The sequence below is a fragment of the Solanum tuberosum genome, unplaced genomic scaffold (assembly GCF_000226075.1).
Source record: "Solanum tuberosum cultivar DM 1-3 516 R44 unplaced genomic scaffold, SolTub_3.0 scf00042, whole genome shotgun sequence".
In the NCBI taxonomy this organism is placed as follows: domain Eukaryota; kingdom Viridiplantae; phylum Streptophyta; class Magnoliopsida; order Solanales; family Solanaceae; genus Solanum; species Solanum tuberosum.
In genome coordinates this window covers 2,344,907-2,356,725 of record NW_006238967.1, presented here as the reverse complement: position 1 = coordinate 2,356,725, position 11,819 = coordinate 2,344,907, and the positions used below count along the sequence as shown (strand labels likewise).

General features: G+C 34.7%; 1 long non-coding RNA gene across 1 annotated transcript; it reads right to left on the bottom strand.

The window, feature by feature from the left end:
• Positions 1–1,624: 1,624 nt before the first annotated feature.
• Positions 1,625–9,830, bottom strand: LOC107059828 (uncharacterized). The gene is made up of 3 exons (XR_001472971.1): positions 9,141–9,830; positions 8,991–9,067; positions 1,625–1,735 (listed from the first exon to the last, which is right to left on the bottom strand). It is a non-coding gene; the product is annotated as an uncharacterized lncRNA (long non-coding RNA).
• Between the last annotated feature and the right edge of the window lie 1,989 nt (positions 9,831–11,819).

Here is an 11,819-nt window from a genome sequence, read left to right as displayed (position 1 = left end):
CGTAACATCTGAGGATTGTGCTCCAGACTTTGAGAGACCATCGACTTTATGCCAAGTTCTCAAAGTGTGAGTTTTGGTTGGAGTCTGTGACATTTCTAGGGCACGTAGTGTCCAAGGATGGTATTATGGTGGATCCGACGAAGTTTGAGGCCATTCGTGGTTGGGCTAGGCCTACTTCTGTGACTGAAATTAGGAGCTTCGTTGGACTGGTTGGATACTACAGGCGTTTTGTTGAGGGTTTCTCCACTATTGTTGCACCTTTGACTTGATTGACTCGCCAGGATGTTTCTTTTGTGTGGTCTGAGGAGTGTGAGTTGAGCTTTCGGAGACTCAAGGAGTTTCTTACTACCGCTCTTATCTTGACTCTTCCAGTTGAGGGCGAGGGCTTTACCATATATTGTGATGCTTTCGGTGTTGGCTTGTGTTGTATTTTGATGCAGTAGGGTCGGGTTATTGCTTATGCATCGAGGCAGCTTAAGCTGCATGAGCGCAACTACCCCACCCATGACTTAGAGTTGCCGGCGGTAGTTTTCGCGCTTAAGATTTGGAGGCGCGACCTATATGGAGTGCGTTGTGAGATCTACACCGATCATAGGAGTCTTCAGTACATCATGAGCTTGATACCAAGTTTTCCACGCCCCAAACTCAAGGGGCCCAACCGGCTGGTGCTTTGCAGCTACTGTGCTAACATACATACTAGAAATCCTGGTCAGATGGAATATGAGGAACTAAATGTGGTAGTGTTGGTGGAGTCGGGGGTCCTGAAGCCCTCGGAGGCTTCTGAAGCTGTGGAGAAGCTATAGGGGCTGAGAAGAAGTCTCCCCCTGGGTCTCACAATGGGCTACCTCCACCTGTGGTATCTTGCCAGTACCCTCGCCAACAGCTGTATCTAGCCCCTGGCTACCTGTAGTCTGTCTGGTGTCAGTCATCTCTATCTGCATACAAATATCAATTATAAGCCAGAAACCTCAACCCTTAAGACATCGCTCTATAGCACGAGGTGAACAAAAGAAGAATAGTAATTCTAATATGCCCAGTAGCTTCTTGCTTATCGAATGTGGTGCATAACACATTTATAAACAAGACTCTACTAGACACGGCATACAGACTCCCTAGGAGACGACGTTGCTCTGATACCAAATTTGTCACGCCCCAAACTCAAGGGGAGCAACTGGCTCCTAATGCCAGAACTCGGGCCCGAGCCGACCCTTCTGAACCATTTGTTACTAGCGCATGGCAGCCACACGCAATCAAGAAAATAAACAAGTATATGTCGGCTTAAAACTAAGTCATCAGCCGGCAAGGCCCCTGTCAACAGATCTATAAAAGAAACAGCTACTCCCAAGTGTTCATATAAAGAAATAGGCACCTAGCACAGAAGTCCTGATAAGGCCGTCGAGGCCACCCTGATCTCAATACCGAAACTGGAAGCAATTATATATCAAGACAATACATCAAACAACTCACAAGCTTCAACAAACCAACAAACTAGGCCAGCATGGCCATAACATAGCTATACACCTCACACGCTAGTCTGCAAGCCTCTAAGAGTAGTAAAGATTGGCTGGACAGGGCCTCAGCCTACCCATAAAAACATATACAACAAAAGCTAACAAACCTCCAAACTCTGGCAGCTCCGGAGGAAAGGGGCTAGCTAACCAGATAGAAGTCAGTCCTGCTGCTGAGGAGGTCTACTGGGTCGTCTGTCGGGACCTGCATACATGAATGCAGCGCCCTAGGCAATGGGGCGTCAGTACAAAATAATGTATAGAGTATGAAAGGCTATAGACTAAATGAGCAAGTATTATAATATACCAAAATCAATCAGGTGAGGAAATCAAAATTTAAATAAGAATGCTAACCCAATACTGAATTTTAAAAATTACAAAAATGATCAAACAACAACCTAACCAAGCCCCCATAAGGTCGGTAGGTACAAACAACATACCACCTACATAGGCCCCCGTAAGCCCAGAAGGTGCCAAATCAATCTACATAACCATATCGGTAACCCCTTGTCTTTGTAAGAAGTTACATATCCCTTTTTGGCAACGATATTACCCCGTAGGCAGCGCATAGCCCTCTTAGGCAACATCATAGCTTTGTGGGTTGCACGTAGCCCTCTTTTGCATCAACATAGCCCTGTAGGCAACACATTGCCCTCTTTGGCGTCAAAATAGCCTCGTAGGCAACACATAACACTCTTTGGCTGATATCAGTACAACCCCGGGGGCAACACATAGACCTCTTAGGATATAACATGGTCCTATTAGACAACATCATAGCCCCCATAGGCAGTTCAGATCTCAACAGCTAACCACAAGCCCTAACGGAGACAACAAACAATTGAATCAGCTAAAGACGAGCAAGTTAGCTATAAACATATTATGAGTCCCTATAATGAGAGTTTATAACCACTCAATCAGCCAACCACTCACAATTACATCTACAAGATCACCAACATTAACTACCCTACTATATCACTCCCAAGCTCTAAGGAAACATGTCGAACGAAGGGAATAGTCTTAACATACCTTTTCCTTTATAATTTATGCTGAAAATATCTCTATCCACACCACTAAAACACTAAAGAAAAAGGTAAAATCAATCAGTAATTAAGGATAAAATTACTACGACAATTCGACAATCGATACGGATTTCTATCGTAAATTACTATCCAAGACCTAAGGTCTCCGTAAACTGCTAAAAAGATGGTTCCTACCTATCTTTGAACTCCCAGAACACTTGAATAAATCAAAACATTGAAAAAAAGCCTGCTGCCACAACTTTCACGTAGCTACACCGCTCAATTTACCGTGAAAATTATACCAAAACGACGAGCTCGCGACGTAGGGCAATTTTTTATAAGGAGCCAAGAAGAGATCATGAACACACAAGGATGATTTGAGGAGTAATTCTTTGATTTTCGTGGGTATCTTACGAGTTGGAATGAAGAAAAATGAAGAAGATGCTATCTTATAAGCTTCCACCGACCTAGGGGACCCACCTCACGTGCCTGCTTGCGCAATCTCTCTATTCTGAAGTCGTATGAACAAACGGTTTGTTGCGTTGGAAACTAGAATCGTAAACCTTCGATTCGATAGGTTGTGGGACCCATAAATTTTTATAAATTGGGAGACAACCTCCGAGACATTTGACCAAAATTTCAGAGAAATCTTTAAAAAGGAACTTACGATAACTTTCGCCAACTTTTATTTTGCGACTTACCTAACTTCAAAACATGAGATACAACCCGTGAACACTTAAAATATGACATACCACATCATTCTTAATTTATTACTCACCCTCTTTGTCTTTCCACGAAGGTACGAGTTAATTTAGACGTTTCGAAAAGTCGGGATGTTACAACAGACTCCATACAAGTTTATGTATTTACTTGTGCACACTCAAAATTAAAGGCATATATACTAACAGAAACCAAAATAAAGGGCATGTTTATATATTATACCTAATTTTTAACTAACTTTATTAAGGAGTGTAATAACACACCTTAAAAAATTATTTACTTTGTATCGATAGGGGTAGTAAAGACAGGGAACTTTCTCAAGTCAATTGTGTAAAATATACAATTGGATTTATGTATAGGTTGACTCCCGTGTTGCTTCATTTCTCTACAAGTGTCTCAAATAATACAAATTTCATTAGTTTAGGATCTAATTATATGTTTTCACTTTTAGTTTTTGAAATTATCTTTTGTGCCACATTTACTTCACCGAATAGATGTATTTGGTGCACTCAAATACATGTATGTCAGATACATGTTGATTAAATTAGATGTAATCTGTTCCAAATACATTATATTCATAGAAATATTTGTATAATTATGTAGTTTTTCCCAGATTTTAAAATCAAAATATGGTACCAAATTGGGTCGGACACCATATTAGACTTCATGTCTATACGCTTAAACCAGTTCTGCACAGAGTGGGTCATGTCCACACAATCAAATGGCACAAAACGATTGGACTCCTATGGTAAGCCTTTTGGAGTTAAGAGAGAAAAAAGACACTTAAGTGGGAGTTTGAATTGATTTAGTTTAAGAGGTTTTTGTTTTTTATGTTTTTTTTTTAATTTTGAAAGTATTTGAGTAACACAAAAAGTATTTTTAATCACTTTCTTTTAGGCTGAAAAAAAAGAGTCAAAAGTTAGATGTTCCTAACGTATGACTTTTAGGAGTCGTTCAGAACAAAATGCAAAATCATTTTATCATATGTTTAGATTATTCATCACATCATTTATATCATAGTAATGGGATAAGTTATTTCATATACATGGTGGAATAACTTATATCAACTTTTAACTTATAAGTCACTAAAAAAAAGTCAATCCAAACACCCCTTAAACCTCGTGGTGAACTTTCAGTTATGTTAGCGTTACCAATGTATACATCCACCAAAAATTGTTTTCAACAAAATGGTCATATGATGTATCGATATTATATAAATAGTGTATAATCATGTATATTTATGTATCAGTGATTTATATATACATCTATATATAATTTTTATACAGTAAAGTATACGCTGCTGTTCAATTATTTTTCAATCCCAACCAACTCAAATCTTCTTTAAACAGTCCCAAAATTTAGATATGAGTTCCTCTCCAATTTTTCGAGTATTTTCATATCTTATTCACTTGAAACGACTCACATTTCTTGCACATCAATTTTAAAGTCGAGCAACAAGCTTTAAACATGGAAGAAGAAAACAAAGAAGGAAGGGAGAAGAAAATCAACGAAGAAATAAGGAAGAAGGAGGAAAGTAATCATTAATGGCCGGAAGAAGATCATAGAAAAAATAAAGAAAGAAAAGAAGGAGAGGAGGACGAAGCAGAAAACAGGGAGGAAAATAAAACAATATGACTATGACCCCGTTTGAATTGGCTTAAAAATATAGCTTTTAAGTCAGAAATAAAAGAAAAATTTTCGCACATAGCCACTCAAAAATAACTTAATTATGATCCATAGCTATAGTTTTCTAATTTCGATTCGTAGCTAAATGTTAAAGGGAGAAGAGAGGTGAGCGAGATTGGGAGAGGGAGGAGGGAGGAGAGAGGCGAGCGAGAGAGGACAGATAGTGGAGAGAGGCAAATTGTATATGTATATCTATCGAATTGTATATGTATATCTATCAAATAATTGTTTACATGCAACTGATATACATATGTATTTGTATATCTGACGAGTGAGATTTAGAGAGAGAGGAGAGAGAAAAGAGAAAGGTGAGCGAGAGAGGGCAGAGAGTGGAGAGAGGCGAATTGTATATGTACATCTATCAATAATTGTATATATGTAACTAATATACATATGTATATGTATATCTAGCGAGTGATATTGGGAGATGGAGGAGAGAGGCGAGCGAGATTGGGAGAGGGAGGAGAGAGGCGAGCGAGAGAGGCAGAGAGTGGCCAGAGGATAATTGTATATGTATATCTCTCGTATAATTGTGTATATATATATATATATATATATATAATCTGTATTTGTATATGTGACATAATTACAACTAAAATTAAGTTGTCAGCCGTAATTAATTCAAACTATAGCTATGTTAGTTAATTAACTAGTATATGTTTGCTTATCCGCGTAATTTTCCCAAAATAAAAAGTCACACTGAAATGACTTTTAAGTCAAAAAATATAAGTAGGGGACCTACTTTATTTTTGACATTACCAAACACTTCCTAACTTATTTGAAGTCATTTTTGACTTATTTTAAGTTACTTTTTATATTTACCAAACACTTCATTAAGTCAAATATTGACTTAAAAGTAGGTTTGACCAAATTTTAAGCTAATCCAAATACCCTGTAATAATAAGGAAAAATTACGCGGTTAAGCAAACTTATACTACTTAATTACTCATCATAGCTATAGTTTGTTATAATTACTACTTGCGACTAACATTAACAATTAATTATGTGGGCTGACTTCGAGTTTGTATAATTAGTCACATTTGTATAATTAGCTACATTTGTATGATTTGCAACTAACAATTCTTCGTTTGATTTGTATTTGTATACCATGGTTTGTATTTGTATATGACGATGATTTCCTTTGGTTTTCCAGGTTTGTCACCATATACATTCAATCTTTTTGTGTATAACTTTTTAAAGTTTGTATAAACGTGTAGTTTTGGATTTTGGATAATATGATTTATATAATGTAATTTGTATAATATAATTTGTATAACTATTTAAAGTTCATATGTTTATGTTTGTATCGATTCGTTATTTAGAGTTTTATCAATTCTAGACTTTATATTACTCAATTATACAAAAACACGCAAATTATACAAACATACCCGCGAATTATACAAACGAGATGCAAATTATTGCCCTCTTTCGCTCACCTCTCTCCTTCTCCCAATCTCGCTCGCCTCTCTCCTCCCTCTGCCTATCTCGCTCTCCTCTCTCCTCCATCTCCCAATCTTGCTCGCCAGATATACAAATGCATATGCATAATATACAATTATCTAACCAATATACCTATATAATTCACCTCTCTCCTACCTCTCCCAATCTCGCTCGCTACTCTCCTCCCTATAACATGTATTTACGAATCGTAATTAGCAAATTATAGCTATAAAGCGTAATTAAACTATTTTTGAATGGATATATGCGAAAGTTTCTCAAATAATAATTGGGCCATATGTTGTTATAACAATGACCGAATGGTCATTTTGTTTAATTCTGTATAGATACATCTTTTATATATTGTGAACACATAATTTTTGACGTGTTTATTTTAATCCTACAATATATAGTAAGGTCTTTTCTTATATTTTTGTTGTGTATTTTGGGTAGTTCATCTTTGTTTATATTTTTTTTTAATTGGCCCAAGTGACCCAATTTTTTATTAAATTGAGTTGATTTAGACCAAATTCTGATGGCCCAATCAATTTTGTCCCGGTCCAATAGAAATGGTCAAGATTAAATCTCAATCATTCATGATATTTTGATCCAAGGTCTCTTATGGACCTACAAAAAAAAAAAAAATACCAAACTCCAAAAAAACAAATTTTGTATTTGCATTTTTTATTTTCTTCTCCCCTTTGCTTTCACCTGCCAACGGTCGGCCACCGCCATTGCCGCCGCCGGCCACCACCCCTTGGCCGAAAAAATCTCCAAAATTTTACCATTTCTTCCTTTCACCCTCCTCTACACAAATCCGCAAACCATTCGTTCATATACATAGCCAAACTCCACAGATCTAAGAAAAACCAAACATAAATTTTCACCTTTTTCTTTAGATTTACAAAGTTTCAGTCATCCCCGTCCTATATCCTTTACATAAAATTGTAGAGCTCTTCAAGGGCTATCCTTTGATGTAAAGTTTATGTCCAAAACCCGTCAACAAATTTTCCGGCGGAGTTTTCCGGCGACCTCCATTCATCCAAAAATTTATGTCAAATCATTTTCCCCTCTCATCCTCTATCCAAATTCGTCATTATCACTTTTTTTTTTAAAACCATATAAGTCGTTATGGTGCCGAATTTATATTGTTTTGTTAGTATTCTTCAAGTTCTATCATGTTGAAGTTGTTGCTTGAGTTTATTATTTCTTAATTTCATTTTTTTATTTTATTTTATTATTTTCTGCCTTACTTGTGGTGTTTTGATCTTCAAAATAGTTTAGATGTTTAGATTTTGTGTTAGAACAAGTTCTATCATGTTGAAGTTGTTGCTTGAGTTTATTATTTCTTAATTTCATTTTTTTATTTTATTTTATTATTTTCTGCCTTACTTGTGGTGTTTTGATCTTCAAAATAGTTTAGATGTTTAGATTTTGTGTTAGAAGGCTGATTTTCTTTTGATTTTTGGGTCTTGATCAAATGAGTTTACATTTTGGGCCTATTTTAAATTTTCAGATGGCCCATTTAGCTATTATTCAATTAATGAATAAAAAAAATGGGTCATCTAAAATGGCATTTTGAGCCTATTCTAAATTTTTAGATGACCCATTTAGCTATTATTCAATTAATGAATAAAAGAAATGGGTCATCTAAAAGGGCAATGCAATCTTTTAATTAATTTTATCTTGGAAAAAGAACAAAGAAAAAAGAAAAGAGGAAATTTCATTGGTCATCTTGGGTGGTGGCACCTTGGGAAAACAAAGAGTCTAATGCATGCATTGACTCTTAAGTTTTCAAGAAGAGTGGGGGTTTAATGCTCCACACCTAGTTAAACCCATTATTCTTTCATTTCAAGAGAGAAAAAAAAAAGAACAAGAACAGCAGATTGGACTATCAAACAATTTAAGTGCTGAAATTGTAGCTATGAGACTAGGGTTGGAATATTGCAGGAATAACAATTTATTCCCACTGATTATAGAAACTGATTCTTTAGCTGCAATGAAAATGGTTGAAGGGGTTTGGCACAGACCTTGGGAGGTGACTATGGAGGTCAGAAGGATACATATTCTGAAAGATGGATTGGAGGTGGCCATTGTGTTCTCTTTTGCAGGTACAGATTCTATATGTTATAATGATTTCCAAGATCTACCTAGTGAAGCAAAGACAATTCTAAATATGGATAAAAGTCAAATTCCTAATCTAAGGATAAGAAAGTTTCAGAATGGAGATTTTGCACAAGATTGATGTTTCAGATAAGAACATACGAAGGAGCATGTATTTCAGGCTTAAAAATACAACAGTCATACAATACTCTGAAGGTTGCGAGGGTAGTGAGTTATAATTACAAAGGCAATGCGCGAATTTCAGAACAAGGAAAAAACATAAACAGTTGCAGTACAACATCCATACAACATTCTGAAGATTACGCATATTGGGATCATATTTCGCTGGATAACGGTATAAAGCCATGAGCAAATTTCAGAACAATGACAATACATAAACAGGCTGCAGTAACATTCATACGCTACTCTGAAGTTTGCGAAATCAGTGAGTTTTATTCACATATGGCGAAAACATTTGTTAAATGGCACTGAGCAAGTTACAGGTTAAGGAAAATACCTATGAAGGATGCAGTAACCTCGTAGCGAAGCTCAAGACAGTGGTATTAGCTCCTTGTTGGGCTCAACCTGTCAAAGCTAAGGGATGAAGGTTGCGAGGTCAATATTAGGTATATGATAAACAAATTTGCATAGGGAGTGAGACTATCACCTGATTTGAAGTCTCGATTGAAGTACCTTGAGCTGGAGAAGTCTCCGATTGGGATGATTTCATGATGTTGGTGAGACTAGACAACGTTCGAGATGAAATACACCCCAAACTCGTTGTACTGATGTTGTGGTTTCAAGTCACTGGAGGATGCTTGCTGGAATGAGCTCGTCAAAGATGGAGGAGGTTGTGCCGACCTTGCCGGTATAAGCTCGTCGACGATGGAGGAGCTGCGCTGATTCTATTTCCTTTTCCCCTTTCCCTTTTCCTTTTTGTTTTGTTTTGTTTATATTTTTGTTTCCTAAAATGACTGGTTATGTGTTGGGTCGGGTCTTCTTTGGGCCAGCTCTTCATGTAATGGTCCATTAATAAAAGGGCTTTCCCATCTTTAAGTTTTAAAAAAAAAAGAAAAAAAAAAGAGGGAAATCATAACTTCTAAAAGAAAAAAAATAGATATATATTTCATCTTTTGGTGGTCTTTGAGAATTCAATTAAGTTTTGTTTTCATCATTATTTTGTCATCATCTCTTTAGGTACATCTCTTTCCTTACATTTTGCAATGCAACTTCAAAAAATAATGAAGCATGTTTATATTTTTGATTAAATTATTATGTTTAGTTTATTTGAAATAGTAAATATGTTATGCTACTTAATATGATTATGTTTCATTGTTATTGTATATTTGTGTTTTATTATTAAACTAGGTGTTAATTCTATCTTTATCATTATGAAGTGATAACTTTATTTCGAATTAGTTTAAATTATGTTTTGTTATTATTATATATTTGTGTTCTATTATTAACTAAGTATTAATTTTATCTTTATCATTATGAAGTGATACATAACTTTATTGGAATTAATTAAATTATGTTTTGTTGTTATTATATATTTGTGTTCTATTATTAAAGTAGGTGTTAATTCTATATTTATTATTATGAAGTTGATACATAACTCATGTTTCTGCTAAAAAAAAAACAACAATCTCAAAGATTTTTTTATATTTTTAGTTTCTGGTGATTTTAAGAAAAGAAAAATAGAGAGGTTGTTTTTGCAAAAAAAAAAAATGTAAATCTGGTCATTTTTACAAAAAATATAAATATGGTCATTTTTGCAAAAAATGTAAATTTGATCATTTCATAAATTCTGTTTTTATTTCTCTTAAATAAATATATGAAATGGTTATTGCAACAAAAATACAAAATCGGCTACTTTTGGTTAGTAATTTAACTATTAGATAAAATTGGCTATTTTTGCAACTTTTTTTCAAAAGAGCATATGACCATTTTGTGTAAAACTGAAAATTTTACCAAAGTGATCATTTTTTCAAATTATATCAAAAAAAAAAAAAAAATTATATCACTACTTGTTTTAAATGGGGCTTAGTCATTATTCTTTTTCTTTTTTTTAAATATATACTTTTTTTTCTTTTTGTTGTTATCGTCAAGTAGTGATACTTAATATTTATTTATTTGATTCTTTTTTAAAATAAAAAAATCGTTAATTCCTTAATTAGCAATTTGCAAAAATAAAATATTTTTCATCTCTATATGTTGCAACAAGTTCATTTTTTATTAATTTTTTTTCTCATTATTAAATAAATTTTGAGTCATCAATTATCAGTCTTTTAAAAAAAAAAAAAAAATATATATATATATATTAAATACCACCATGTGCTCGGTTACGATCCTTGGTGTGTATAATTTTCTAACAAAGTGGTTTTTGTGTGCGGTTACGCTCCTAGGCCAATCAATTTTTTTTATTAAAAAAAAAAATTAGTAACTAACACAAAATTACTTTTTATCCAAAAATTATTTTAGCCAAACATGAGTTAATAAAGCAACCGTGCTAGAACCACGGGACTCGGGGGTGCCTCACACCTTCCCTCCGGTCAATAGAATTTCTTACCAAATCTCTATTTTCGTAGACTAAAAATTAAAAAAAAAAAAATCTTTCTCTTTTAAATTAGGAATTACCAGGTGACTTGAAACACCTAAAAAACACAATTTCAAGTGGCGACTCAAAAACAAAAAAAATCATTTAAAAAAAAAACCGTCATATCTCTAACAATTGTAAAAAAGGAAAGTGGTGTGACAGATCTAGCGACTCTGCTGGAGACTTTCTTTAGAATTCGAGCTTTGTACATCGACTATATTTGGCTATTTTGATTATTTGGATAAAAAAAATTGTTTGTTTGTTGGCTAATTGCGCTAATTCAATGATTCATTATTTTGATATTTTGTGATTGTATATAAATTGTCTTCTCTTGCACACCCTCTAAGTCTCTGAAATTTTTATTATACACTGTGTGCGGATACGCTCCACGGGACTTTTGTCTAGGATGAGTCAATGTGCGATTACGCTCCTGGTTCTAGGTTTGTCACACATGTTATGCGGGGTTGGATCTCCAGTTAAGCCGGAATAGCTCTGCTATCGGTATGCTGACCCTCCCCGACTCGAGTTGTCCACTTGAGTAAAGCCAGTATAGACACCTTCCATATAAAGTGCTAAACCTAGCAAAAACTATCCCTGGTAGGCTACATTTATTTGGATCATGTGCATTTGACCTAGAAAATCTAAGATATGTACCTACTCTAGACCAATATTTTCATTTTATATGCTACGTAAAAATAATTTATTTAGAAGGCCTTTACATTGTTGACCAGCTTTACAATAGCTTTGTCT